A 15,510-nucleotide genomic window follows, 5' to 3' on the forward strand; every position below is an offset into this window, starting at 1 on the left:
AAACAATTTAAAGGCAATGCTACCAAATACTAATTGAGTGTATGTAAACTTATGACCCACTGGGAATGTGTTGAATGAAATAAAGGCTGAAATAAATAATTCTCTCTACTATTATTCTGACATTTCACATTCTTAAAATAAAGTATTGATCCTAACTGACCTAATACAGGGAATTGTTACAAGGATTAAATGTCAGGAATTGTGTAAACCTCCAACTCCAACTGCATGTGGTTTTGGATTAAGACTTAAGTGGAGGCTACTTTAAAGAGATACATATTGTCGTCTCGTTGGACTGCATCCATAAGGAAGGGCTATGGTCCTCTTTTTAGAATTTACACCTTGTGATTAACCTTAAGAAGCAGGCGTAAAAGAAACGCCTGAGTGGCTGAAGATACCTTATCCCTGAAAACTGCAAAGTTCTGGTTTCTGTCGCCCCTCTGAGGGTGCCTTGTGGTTGCTCCATATAATACAAAGTACTGTTATAAGGTTAAAATCCTGAGGTAGCTAAAAAGTGCTGAAGACCCCACACACACCTATACAGTACAGCTATCCACTCTTTATGTCCTTATAAAAGGTCTCCCTCAGGCAGTTCTAATGGCATTCCCAGGCACAATGTGACTGTGTTGCATCATAATGCTTCTGCAGACAATGCCATCCCTCAGAGCTGGGAGGGAAATCTATTTTACAGCAGGGGTAGCTTGACACAGATGTTAACAGAATCATCACCATCTGTCTCAATATGGCTGCCCGCAGCAGACTCTCCCATACTGCCATGCCCTGGGTTCTGGGTTTCAGCAGATACACACTGAGCCGACGGCTGTAAAACATCCACAAGGTCATAAAGGGTTAAACCTGTCTCTGCCTCTCTTCCCTCTTCTCCTTCTCATAGGGGTCACCAGTTGACTTCTTGGCCGCTCCTTGTCACCCACATGCCATCCTCACCGCAGGCTCCGTCATACGACACACAATGACTCCACCGGTTAGATGATTCATGAGATTTTCAACACCCACAACACCCCGGGTTCTGTGGTTAGTGTATCATATATATTTTTTATTTAACTAGGTTGGCCAGTTGAGAACAAGTTCTCATTTACAACTGCGACCTGGCCAAGATAAAGCAAAGCAGTGTGACAAAAACAACAACACAGAGTTACACATGGGATAAACAAACGTACAGTCAATAACACAATAGAAAATCTGTATACAGTGTGTGCAAATGAAGTAAGGAAGTAAGGCAATAAATAGGCCAGAGTGGCGAAGAAATTACAATTTAGCAATTAACACTGGAGTGAAATATGTGCAGCTGAGGATGTGCAAGTAGAAATACTGGTGTACAAAAGAGCAGAAAAAAATAAAAAACAAATGTGGGATGAGGTACGTAGTTGGTTGGATGGGCTATTTACAGATGGGCTGTGTTCAGCTGCAGCGATCGGTAAGCTGCTCTGACAGCTGATGCTGAAAGTTAGTGAGGGAGATATAAGTCTCCAAGATTTTTGCAATTCTGTCACTCCCTGACCTTAGAGAGCCGTTTTATTTCTCTATTTGGTTAGGTCAGGGTGTGATGTGGGGTGGGCGGCAGAGTGTGGTTCCCAATCAGAGGCAGCTGTCTATCGTTGTCTCTGATTGGGAATCATACTTAGGCAGCCTGTTTTGCCACCTTAGTTGTGGGTAGTTGTCTTTGTTAGTTGCCTGTATAGCCGAAGTAAGCTTCACGGTCGTTTCCTCATTCTTTGTTTTGTTGGTGACATTTATAAATAAAAAGAAATGTACGCTCACCATGCTGCACCTTGGTCCGGTCATTTGGTCCGGTCATGGCACGAAGCCTCCAGTGATGATCCATGGCATGAAGCCTCCAGTGATCATCCATGGCACGAAGCCTCCAGTGATGATCCATGGCATGAAGCCTCCAGTGATCATCCATGGCACGAAGCCTCCAGTGATGATCCATGGCACAAAGCCTCCAGTGATGATCCATGGCACAAAGCCTCCAGTGATGATCCGTGGCACGAAGCCTCCAGTGATGATCCGTGGCACTAAGCCTCCAGTGATGATCCATGGCACGAAGCCTCCAGTGATGATCCATGTCACGAAGCCTCCAGAGATGATTCATGGCACAAAGCCTCCAGTGATGATCCATGGCCCAGAGCCTGCAGTGAGGATCCATGGCACGAAGCCTCCAGTATTGATCCGCAGTCCGGAGCCTGAAGCAACGGTCTCCAGTCTAGAGCCTCCAACGACGGTCTCCAGTCCGGAGCCTCCAACGACAGTCTCCAGTCCGGAGCCTCCAGCGTGGGTCCCCCGGACTGGGGACCTTCTCTGCAGGCCCTGGACAGGGGACCCTCGCCGCATTTTCTGCAGGTCCCGGACTGGGGACCCTTGGTCCGGTCATTTCCACCCTGACGACAGTCGTGACAAATTCATTCCAGAGGACTGGAAGGAGAGGCGCCTCCAAAGAGAGGTGAGCCAGAGGTGGGGCGGGGTCTGCGTCCCGCACCGGAGCCGCCACCGAAGTAGATGGGGGGGTGTTGGCTTTGGGGATGACCAGCGAAATATACCTGCTGGAGTGCGTGCTACAGGTGGGTGTTGCTATGGTGACCAGTGAGCTGAGATAAGGCGGAGCTTTACCTAGCAACTACTTAAGGATGACCAGGAGCCAGTGGGTTTGGCGATGAATATTTAGTGAGGACCAGCCAACGAGAGCATACAGGTCACAGCGGTGGATAGTATATGGGGCTTTGATGAAAAAACGGATGGCACTGTGATAGACTACATCCAATTTGCTGAGTAGAGTGTTGGAGGCTATTTTGTAAATGACATCGCCGAAGTCAAGTATCGGTAGGAGAGTCAGTTTACGAGGGTATCTTTGGCAACATGAGTAAAGGAGGCTTTGTTGCGAAATAGGAAGCCGAATATAATTAAATTTTGGATTGGAGATGCTTAATATGAGTCTGGAAGGAGAGTTTACAGTGTAGCCAGAAACCTAGGTATTTATAGTTGTCTACATATTCTAAGTCAGAACCAGTTGAAGAGCATGCATTTCGATTTACTTGCATTTAAGAGCAGTTGGAGGCCACGGAAGGAGTATTGTATGGCACTGAAGCTCGATTGGAGGTTTGTTAACATAGTGTCCAAAGAAGGGCCAGATGTATACAGAATAGTGTCATCTGCATAGAGGTGGATCAAATAATCCCCCGCGGCAAGAGCGACATCATTGATGTATACAGAGAAAAGAGTCTGCCCGGAAATTGAACCCTGTTGCACACCCATAGAGACTGCCAGAGGTCAGGACAACAGGCCCTCCGATTTGACACACTGAACTCTATCTGAGAAGTAGTTAGTGAACCCGGCGAGGCTGTCATTAGAGAAACCAAGGCTGTTGAGTCTGCCGATAATAATATGGTGATTGACAGAGTCGAAAGCCTTGGCCTGGTCGATGAAGATGGCTGCACAGTACTGTCTTTTATCGATGGAGGTTATGATATGATGTCGTTTAGGACCTTAAGCGTGGCTGGGGTGTACCTGTGACCAGCTCGGATACCAGATTGCATAGCGGAGAAGGTACGGTGGGAATCGAAATGGTCGGTGATCTATTTATTCACTTGGCTTCGAAGACTTTAGAAAGGCAGGGCAGGATGGATATAGGTCCGTTACAGTTTGGGTCTAGAGTGTCTCGCCGTTTGAAGAGGGGGAGAACCGCGGCCACTTTCCAATATTTAGGAATCTCAGACGATGCGAAAGAGAGGTTGAACATGACTAGTAATAGGGGTTGCAACAATGGGGGCAGATCATTTTAGGAAGAGAGGGTCCAGACTGTCTAGCCCAGCTGATTTGTCGGGATTGCAGCTCTATCAGAACATCAGCTGTTGGGATTTGGGTGAAGGAGAAGTGTGGGGGGCTTGGGCCAGTTGCTGTGGGGGGTGCAGAGCTGTTGGCCGGGGTTGGGGTTTTCAGGTGGAAAGCATTGCTAGCCGTAGAGAAATGCTTATTGAAATTCTCGATTATTGTGGATTTATTGGTGGTGACAGTGTTTCCTAGCCTCAGTGCAGTGGTCAGCTGGGAGGTGCTGCTCTTATTGTCCATGGACTTTACAGTGTCCCAAAACATTTTGGAATTAGTGCTGCTGTATGCAAATTTCTGTTTGAAAAAGCCAGCCTTAGCTTTCCTAACTGCCTGTGTATATTGGTCCCTGACTTCCCTGAAAGTTGCGTATCGCAGGGATTATTTGATACTAGTGCAGAACTCCACAAGATGTTTTTGTGCTGGTCAAGGGTAGTCAAGTCTGGAGTGAACAAAGGGCTATATCTGTTCTTAGTTCAATTTTTTTTGAAAGGGGCAAGCTCATTTAAGATGATGAGGAAAGCACTTTTAAAGATTAACCAGGCGTCCTCTACTGATGGGATGAGGTCCATATCCTTCCAGGATACCTGGGCCAGGTCGATTAGAAATGCCTGCTCGCAGAAGTGTTTTAGGGAGAGTTTGACAGTGATGAGGGGTGGTCATTTGACCATAGACCCATACTGGATGCAGGCAATGAGGCAGTGATTGCTGAGATCTTGGTTGAAAACAGCAGAGGTGTATATAGATGGCAGGTTGGTCAGGATGATATCTATGAGGGTGTCCATGTTTACGGATTTGGGGTTGTACCTGGTAGGTTCATTGATAATTTGTGTGAGATTGAGGGCACCTAGCTTAGATTGTAGGACGGCTGGGGTGTTAAGCATATTCCATTTTAGGTCACCTAACAATATAAACTCTGACGATAGATGGGGGGCAATCAATTCACATATGGTGTCCAGGGCACATCTGGCAGCTGAGGGGGGTCTATAACAAGCGGCAACAGTGAGGGACTTCTTTCTGGCGAGATGGATTTTTAAAAGTAGAAGCTCAAACTTTTTGGGCATAGACCTGGATAGCATGACAGAACTCTGCAGGCTATCTCTACAGTAGATTGCAACTCCATTCCCTTTAGCAGTTCTATCTTGACGGAAAATGTTGTAATTGGGGATGGAAATTTCAGAATGTTTGGTGGCCTTCCTAGGCCAGGATTCAGACACAGCTAGGACATCAGGGTTGGCAGAGTGTGCTAAATCAGTGAATAAAGCAACCTCAGGGAGGAGGCTTCTGATGTTAACATGCATGAACCCAAGGCTTTTACGGTTACGGACATCAACAAATGAGAGCGCATGGGGACACACAGGGCCTGGGTTAACCTCTACATCACCAGAGGAACAGAGGAGGAGTAGGATGAGGGTACGTCTAAAGGCTATAAGAACTGGTCATCTGGTGCGTTGGGAACAGAGAATAAAAGGACTCTGCATGTATGGGAGATGGGACAAAGGAGCTATCTGAGGCATGTTAAGTGGGACTAGGGGCTCCGCAGTAATACAAAACAATGAGAGCTACCCTAAACAACAGTATACTAGGCATATTGACATTAGAGAGAGGCATAAAGCAATCACAGGTGTTGATTGGGAGAGCTAAGACAACAATGAGCAAAGACAACTTGTCCCGTGAGGAATAACATTAGACAGTCAAATAAAGCCTAGACGTTGTACCATATTTTTATATAATCCCCTGGCTGTGTGGCTATGTTTAAATATCTCTAAATGTGTCTTTAATTAATTTATTGCAATTCCAACATGAGGCAACTAATCTGAACCTGTGGCGGAATTAAAAAGGATATTAAAATAAACTGGTTGTCCTTGACCTTTGCCCTCACACCGGTAGGTGGCTGAAGTGGATTAGACTGCCAAAGACTGCAGACCACATGACACTCATCCAAGAGCCAATGGGTTTTTGGGATGTGAGGCTGGCAGAGTCCAGACAGAGGAAATAAATACCAGCTGGGACAATAACCAAAGCACAGGGCATTCTTGCATGACTGGCACGGTCAGGGCGGTCAGCTCTGCATCGGAGAAGGAAGGATGTTGGTCGGAAAGATGCTGGACAGAGATGCCGGGGGTGGTGGATGGAGAGCACAGTGAGTGAATTGAATGAAAGGAATAAATGCTTGGGTGGAAATAGGTGAACCAAACCTCCTGCATTGTCATCATGTCTGGCTCATTAGTCATTCGAATTTACTTTGCTGTGCTCTGCTTATTTTTCAAAGAGGGCTATCACCAGCTCTTTCTGGAGCACAGATCCAAGGGACATTCTCTGGAGTTTCTCCCTGGGAAATAGAGAAGAAAAAGAAACATGACAAGGAAAAAGTGGAAGAAGCAGACCTATTACTCACTGAGTTAAACGTCACATGAATCTTCACTTCCACAAGCCCCCTAATGGAACTGTTTGATGTCTGCGCTGCATGGCCTGATGGGAAACTGCTTCTGAGGCTCTCTGCCCAGTAATTGCTCCTCGGTGGCCACTCCTCTCTGCAGCTGTGGGCCCGCCATGCCAACTCACATGAATCTGGCCCCTTATTGCCACATTAACATGGCAGGGATAAAACAGACCAAACCTGGGGGGACAGGGGAACGACATGACCTGGCCATTGTCTAATGCTAACTGAGTAGAGACTACAGTACATTATTTTGGTTAGATCATGGACTTTAAAGATCATTTGCTTTTTCATTCTATAAATAGTGAATGACACTCTCCCAGAGCTAATGTAGTCCATGCCACAAACATCTGAACTGGATGCTCCATGAATCGCTCTCATGAATACATATGGAGCTAATGGAGAAATGCTGTGGCTGCCATGTAGTTCAAGTAAATCAGTACCGTTCTTACAGTACAGCACAGGCCTCGCTCTCATATTGGAAATGGAACTGTATTTGGTGGTGGTGGTGAGGTCTCTATTCTAATATACGCATAACTGGAGAAGTCTGCCTTTCTCATGAATGATCTAAACCAGCTGTCTCAATTAAAAAGGTAAGGACCACAGGAAGTCCCCCCCAGCATTTATCTTCCCAGTACAACCACAGAACATGCTCTCTACACTATAGATCTCATATGGGCACACTGATTTAAAGCTGCTGGACCTTCCAGACTCCATCAAATCACACTCATTTAGTCTTGACATTACACATTCATTACACAGTCAACGCAGCAGATACTGTACATGAAAACCATTATACAGCTTCCATACCAAATCAAATCGAATCAAATTGTATCAAATGTTATTGGTCACATACACATGGTTAGCAGATGTTAATGCGAGTGTAGCGAAATGCTTGTACTTCTAGTTCCGACAGTGCAGTAATATCTAACAAGTAATCTAATAAACATCTAAAGGGATGGAATAAGAATATGTACATATAAATATATGGATGAGCGATGACCGAGCAGCACAGAGAAGATGCAATAGATACAGTAACACCAGTCTCGGCCTTCTACCTTCTAGGCAGAGTTCCTCTGTCCAGTGTCTGTGTTCTTTTCCCCATCTTCATCTTTTCTTTTTATTGGCCAGTCTGAGATATGGCTTTTTTCTTTACAACTCTGCCTAGAAGGCTGTCACATCCTGACCTTAGTTCCTTTTTTATGTCTCTATTTTAGTTTGGTCAGGGCGTAATTTGGGGTGGGCATTCTATGTTTTGTTCTGTGTGTTATATTTCTAGGTGTTTGGCCTGGTATGGTTCCCAATCAGAGGCAGCTGTCAATTGTTGTCTCTGATTGAGAACCATACTTAGGCAGACTGTTTTCCCACTATGGGTTGTGGGTAGTTGTTTTCGGTTTTGTGTATTACACCTTGCAGAACTGTTTGTTTGTCGTTTTGTTGTTTTTTTGTTCAAGTATTCATACTGATTAAAAGGTATTATGAATACTTACCACGCTGCACCTTGGTCTTCTCCTTCTCCCGACAACAGACGTTACAAAGGCCAGCATCCCGGAGTCGCCTCTTCACTGTTGATGTTGAGACTGGTGTTTTGCGGGTACTATTTAATGAAGCTGCCAGTTGAGGACTTGTGAGGCGTCTGGTTCTCAAACTAGACACTCTAATGTACTTGTCTTCTTGCTCAGTTGTGCACCGGAGCCTCCCACTCCTCTTTCTATTCTGGTTAGGGCCAGTTTGTACTTTTCTGTGAAAGAAGTAGTACACAGCGTAGTACGAGATCTTCAGTTTCTTGACAATTTCTCGCATGGAATAGCCTTCATTTCTCAGAACAAGAATAGACTGACGAGTTTCAGAAGAAAGGTCTTTGTTTCTGGCCATTTTTAGCCTCTAATCGAACCCACAAATGCTGATGCTCCAGATACTCACCTAGTCTAAAGAAGGACAGTTTTATTGCTTCTTTAATCAGGACAACATTTTCCAGCTGTGCTAACATAATTGCAAAAGGGTTTTGTAATGATCAAGATGCCTTTTAAAATGATAAACTTGGATTAGCTAACAGAACGTGCCAGGACTGATGGTTGCTGATAATGGGCCTCTGTACACCTAGGTATATATTGCATAAAACATCTACCATTTCCAGCTACAATAGTCATTTACAACATTAACAATGTCTACACTGTATTTCTGATCAATTTGATGTTATTTTAAAGGACAAAAAATGTGCTTGTCTTTCAAAAACTAGGATATTTCCAAGTGACCCCAAACTTTTGAATGGTAGTGTACATTATCAAGCATTTCAGACATGTTATCCAGATACTGACTGTTAGCACATGGTGGTCTTTAGCAGCTTCCCACCAGAATGGGCCTTAGATGAGGCATATGAACCTTTAGCCATATAACTTCAACAGCATTTAACAAGAGATCCTCTCTAAGTTTTACAGGAATGTTGTTCTAAATATAAACAGCCACACCTCCACCTTTGGCATTTTTGTCTTTCTGTAGGTCTTATAACCATGTATTGCTACCACTGTATCAACAAATGTATTATCTAAGTGAGTTTCAGACATTGTCAGAATATGAATGTCTTCTGTTACTAGCAAATTATTGATTTCATGAATCTTGTTTCTTAAGCTACATATGATAATGTGGGCTATTTTTAACACTTTCTGGGATGCTTGATTGTTTTTCTTGCTTTACTGGGAAGCTTATCAGAGTTAGACATGCTCAGGTTATGTGTATTAGTGCAGGTTGAGCTGCACACAGTGGACGTCAAGTCTGTTGAACTGTTCAATGCCATGGTTTAGGGAGAGCAGAGGGCCAGCTATTATGGGGCATTTGTTGATATCAAGTAGAGCCCCAATCCGTTCTTTAAAATCCATCTTCAGCTGTTCTGAGCTGCCCTTCATAATGTAATTTGATCCCACATGAACCATGGCCGTATCAGCCCCCAGTGACTGACTCAGCCTCGGGAAGCAACCTGGTGATATCCTGGGCACAGATATACAGTGGGGAGAACAAGTATTTGATACACTGCCAATTTTCAGGTTTTTCTACTTACAAAGCATGTAGAGGTCTGTAATTTGTATCATAGGTACACTTCAACTGTGAGAGACGGAATCTAAAACAAAAGTCCAGAAAATCACATTGTATGATTTTTAAGTAATTAATTAGCATTTTATTGCATGACATAAGTATTTGATACATCAGAAAAGCAGAACTTAAAATTTGGTACAGAAACCTTTGTTTGAAATTACAGAGATCATACATTTCCTGTAGTTCTTGACCAGGTTTGCACACACTGCAGCAGGGATTTTGGCCCACTCCTCCATACAGACCTTCTCCAGATCCTTCAGGTTTCGGGGCTGTCACTGGGCAATACGGACTCATCTTCAATGCTCTTACTGAGCGAAGGAGGTTGTTGGCCAAGATATCGCGATACATGGCCCCATCCATCCTCCCCTCAATACGGTGCAGTCATCCTGTCCCCTTTGCAGAAAAGCATCCCCAAAGAATGATGTTTCTACCTCCATGCTTCACGGTTGGGATGGTGTTCTTGGGGTTGTACTCATCCTTCTTCTTACTTCAAACACGGCGAGTGGAGTTTAGTGGAGTTTAGACCAAAAAGCTTAATTTTTGTCTCATCAGACCACATGACCTTCTCCCATTCCTCCTCTGGATCATCCAGATGGTCATTGGCAAACTTCAATCAGGCCTGGACATGCGCTGGCTTGAGCAGGGGGGTCTTGCGTGCGCTGCAGGATTTTAATCCATGACGGCGTAGTGTGTTACTAATGGTTTTCTTTGAGACTGTGGTCCCAGCTCTCTTCAGGTCATTGACCAGGTCCTGCCATGTAGTTCTGGGCTGATCCCTCACCTTCCTCATGATCATTGATGCCCCACGAGGTGAGATCTTGCATGGAGCCCCAGACCGAGGTTGATTGACCATCATCTTGAACTTCTTTCATTTTCTAATAATTGCACCAACAGTTGTTGCCTTCTCACCAAGCTGCTTGCCTATTGTCCTGTAGCTCTTCCCAATCTTGTGCAGGTCTACAATTTTATCCCTGATGTCCTTACACAGCTGTCTGGTCTTGGCCATTGTGGAGAGGTTGGAGTCTGTTTGATTGAGTGTGTGGACATGTGTCTTTTATACAGGTAACGGGTTCAAACAGGTGCAGTTAATACAGGTAAGGAGTGGAGAACAGGAGTGCTTCCTAAAGAAAAACTAACAGGTCTGTGAGAGCCAGAATTCTTACTGGTTGGTAGGTGATCAAATACTTATGTCATGCAATAATATGCAAATTAATTACGTAAAAATCATACAATGTGATTTTCTGGATTTTTGTTTTAGATTCCGTCTCTCACAGTTGAAGTGTACCTATGATAAAAATTACAGACCTCTACATGCTTTGTAAGTAGGAAAACCTGAAAAATCGGCAGTGTATCAAATACTTGTTCTCCCTACTGTATGCCGGGTACAGATATATGCCTCACCATCGAACTCCCTATCACAATCGTCGGAATGATCCGGCCTCTGCCGTGTCTCAAAGCAGATTGCAGACCGTACAGTCATGAAGCAGAGATTAAAATATAAATTGACTATTTGGGGGGGAATGGTGCAGATTATAATAACAAAAATAGGCCCCTCTGCTGGTACTTCATAGAAATGCAGTGTCATTCACCACCATCTCTAATATTGATTGAGAAAAACTGTTACATTGAGAAAGTGTACACATACACTCCAACACACACACACCTCATGATTTCACCTTCTAAACTTTGTCAAACGTCTTCATACCTTGGGAGTATCCTTTAATCAAGCTGTGTTATTCAAATGTTCTTCCTTTTTTAAAACGTGTTCCCTTGGAATCACACAATTAAATAGGCTACTTGAAGAGGTAGGTACAAAGACGGAAGAAAAACTAGCCTATAATGAAAAGTTATATCAGCAAACTCAATTATAATCTCATTAATTAGGAACACCTATCTTTCTACAGTACTATTCTACTGCTGTTGGTGCAGTACAGGGAATTAATCATTCAAAATAGACTATAGGCGTACATCTGACTTACAACAGAGACAGCACAAAAAAACTGTTGTGCAGTTCAAAGGGGCCCGAGTCAGTAAATAACCTGGGAGACTGTTGACATCTGTAAGGTCATGACATCTTTCTTTCATTACTTTGCTTGCCCCACTTTTCATTGCAGAATTACTCCGGCCCACTTTCATGTTGCCGAATAGGTTTGAACTCATAACTTAAAAAAGCAGTGATTTTTCTGTTTTATTTTTTATGATATTTCCAAACTATGAGGTTGAAATAAAACTGAAATTGTGAAAATTATGATAATGCCCTTTTTGTGTAAATACAAAATAATAAGCCTGGAATTTCAGCCTGTTCAGGTGGGATGGAGTTTTTGGCTCAGAACATGATTCAACATTTGATCTGATTATACTGACCAATGACCAGTCATATTTTATTTGCATATGTATCCTCCTACTAGATGCTCTACAGATGGTCATACTATCAACAAACTATGATCGGCAATCAGGGCTGTCTATATAAATACATTTACATTTGTATCAATGCCCACACAATCAGACTGAGCATTTAAATGGCAAAAGGAGGCTCAGGGGGAAAAAAGGTTACAAAATATATTTGGATTTATTTTCATGAAATTAACACACAGTGATATACTGTATTAGACATACAGTGATGATTTAAAAAGACTGCATGGGGGCTTTAAGACTTTATGACTCTATAAAAGTCAAATGAAGGAAGAAAAAAGCTTCCTATTTTTTTCTGAAGGTTAGCTTGGGGCCTCTGTTATAACGGTAGCTCTCTCCTCTTGCTAAAACACTGCTCTTACTCTGAAAGAGAGTTTCTGCCTGTATATTTATGTGCTAGGAGGTCACTAACAATAAAGCATGTAGCAGGAGTGAAAACAAGCAGTATATGTCTCTCACAGTGAAACTAAAGGGCAAAATATCTTAAACACCGACATGGGTCACGCTGTGTTTGCAGTTCATGGGCGAATAGTAATTTTATCTGAGACGGAAACCTACATTGAATTTATGAGCCGCTTCTCACATATAACTGAGGTGATGTTTAACTCAGTGCATAAGTGAAGTCATGTTTTCCAATCAATCAACACAGGAAGCAGTATTGTTTTTTTATTTGGTAACACTCACATATTGTTTGTGAGTTTCTTTCTGACCTCATTCTTGAAAAAAAAGGTCTAGGCCTAAAATGTCTAGGCCTAAACTCAAGGCTGGTTAATTTGTTCCTGTGCGTTTATCTGAATTCTCCACATGGCCTTGCCTCGTCATACAACGTCATGCTCATTGAGACAGGGATTGTATCACATTAAGAACAGCCAGTCAATGCGTTGTTTGGGAAAACACTATGGGCCGGATCCAAAGGCCTAATACTAGGTTCTACTGAACAGATGTATCATACCGTTACCCTCAGTGTCGGACCTTGTCATGCACACAATAAGCATGGACTGCCACTAATAAATCTATATCTGAAGAAAAAGTACCATGAGTCCATTTCACATACCATCAGATGCCTAGTGTAGTTGTAGCCACAATCAGAGTAGAGAGGTTTCACCATCTAAGGCCTCCTCCTCCTCCTCCACCTCCAACTCTACTTTATTGACTCATGATTCAGTGAGGCTGACCCTAAGCTCCTAGCACCTGGTCCTGATCACAAGCTTGTCCTCCCAGATAATATATGGGTTAGACATGCTCTATATTCATTTTCATAAAGTGACTTGTTCAGAAAATTATAACGGATACCAAAGTACAATGTAATAACAAAGCTTTATCTTGGTACTGTGTTGACTGTCTGGGTTGTGGGTGGCATTTTGGAATGCATGTTCGTCTTCTGAAAGACATTTGCTTTCTATACCCCTTCGTGAGTCTCTCTGTCATTGCACTCTACCTTTCACACTGCACGAAGTAGCCTACAGTGTACACTCTACCTTTCACACTGCACGAAGTAGCCTACAGTGTACACTCTACCTTTCACACTGCACAAAGTAGCCTAGACATACTATTATTTGATTGGATTTGGAACATAAATTCAATAGATGCAGATAAATGCCTTTCATATCTCTTTTATAACACAAGTGAGGCACATGAACTCCCTGCCTCACTCTTTGGTTTCCCATAAATAGTCATAAATAGTGTCCAGTCATAAGGGATTATTATCCTCTGGTTAACGGGGCCCCTTGGGTTAGCGTGTAATAATTTATCTAAGAACATTAAAATAATCTATCATCAAAAATAAGGTTACTGATAGACTAGTGACAAGTAAAGACAAATGTTGATAAGAAAAGAAACAAACACTGAACAAAACTCCCAACCGTGAGTAATTGGCATTCAGTTGTTTTAAATGTCATTATATTTGCACAAATTTCCATAATAGCTACCTAAGGTGTAAGATGGATACCTGAGTTCACTTATGTTTGTTAATGCTTTGTTCACTTTTTAAATGGCCTTTGATGGTTGTTTCTCAATCAACCACAGTCCCACTGGGCCCTCAAGTACAGTTGTAACTGAAATCAAAATATGTTTCAGTGAAAATGCTTGGACTAAACACAAAAAGGGACTCTCAACAGCCCTTAAAAAACAATTTCTCAGAATCTAGCTAATGTTTTAGACATTCCCCTGTGCTGTTGTGGTAAGGACCATCTTAACGGAGCTCATGGGGTGAGAACAGAAGACGCTAAATCTTATTTTGGATAGTAGTTCAGGTCTGTCATGCAGCTAGACAAAAATACAGAGACAAAACTCTTGAAAACAAGCCCTGTCTCAGCCACAAGAACGCAACTGAAATGTGTGTTTTCAATTATATAAAACCCACTCAACCATAGTCTCCTTCATTTGGCTGCCTGTGAAGAAGACTAAATTACACTTATTCACAGTAAATCAGTACACTGTCATGTTAATGCACACACAATCTCAAATGATTTAAATTAGGAAATAAAACATGACAAATCCTAGGTTCTCCAAAACAAATCTGTAAATTCAAACTAAAATAGGTGGTCTCCTGGCAAAATGGAAATATCTGTGGTTTTCAACTGAAGAAAGTGAGCTGTATGCTAAAAAGAATTTGGAAATCTCCCCTGCCATGTTCTTGCATACTGTGGTGGAAAAGAGGGGAATACTGTCAAAGTTAGCCATTGGGAAGGCAAATATAGAATGATGTTCTAGAGTTAGGGTCTATTCGGTGTGAAATAGCAGATATGTTTGTATTGATGGAGAATATCTAAGTGACTGATTCAGCTGTATTGTTTTTCTAATGTCAAGCATATGAGCTTTGTGTAAATTATTTTACTTGACTTTAGTCAAGTTGCCATAGTTCTGAAGTGTCTCTACAATCTCATTCATTCTTACAGTATATAATGCAACACATTGCTACTGATTGAGCCTCACTACCCAAGCATATATTTTAGACAGCCAAATGTATTTGAGAAAACGGCAGTAGGATTTCTAAATAGAATGAACATATCACTGCATCTGTACACAGCCCATCTGTAAATAGCCCACCTGTCACGCCCTGGTCGAAGTATTTTGTGTTTATCTTCATGTATTGGGTCAGGCCAGGGTGTGGCATGGGTTTTTGTATGTGGTGTGTATATATTGGGATTGTAGCTAGTGGGGTGATCTAGCAAAGTCTATGGCTGTCTGGAGTGGTTCTCAATCAGAGGCAGGTGTTTATTGTTGTCTCTGATTGGGAACCATATTTAGGCAGCAATATTCTTTGAGTTTGTGGTGGGTGATTGTCCTTAGTGTCCTTGTTCCTGTCTTTGTTAGTTTTCACAAGTATAGGCTGTTTCGGTTTTCGTTTCGTTCATTACGTTCTATGTTTTGTAGTGTTTGTGTTAATTCGTGTTTACGTTTGTTCATTAAACATGGATCGCAATCTACACGCTGCATTTTGGTCGGACTCTCCTTCACCAAAAGAGAACCGTTACAGAATCACCCACCACAAACGGACCAAGCAGCGTGTCAACAGGCAGGAGCCACAGGAGAGGCAACAGAGGCAGCAGCAGCAGCAGGAGCAGCAGCAGCTGCAGTGGGAGAGGCTGCACTACCTGGAGAAATGGACATGGGAGGACGAACTGGACGGTAAAGGACCCTGGGCTCAGCCTGGAGAATATCGCCGCCCCAAGGAAGAACTGGAGGCGGCGAAAGCTGAGAGGCGCAGGTATGAGGAAGCAACACGGCGA

The sequence above is a fragment of the Oncorhynchus tshawytscha genome, linkage group LG19, assembly GCF_018296145.1.
Source record: "Oncorhynchus tshawytscha isolate Ot180627B linkage group LG19, Otsh_v2.0, whole genome shotgun sequence".
Lineage (NCBI taxonomy): Eukaryota > Metazoa > Chordata > Actinopteri > Salmoniformes > Salmonidae > Oncorhynchus > Oncorhynchus tshawytscha.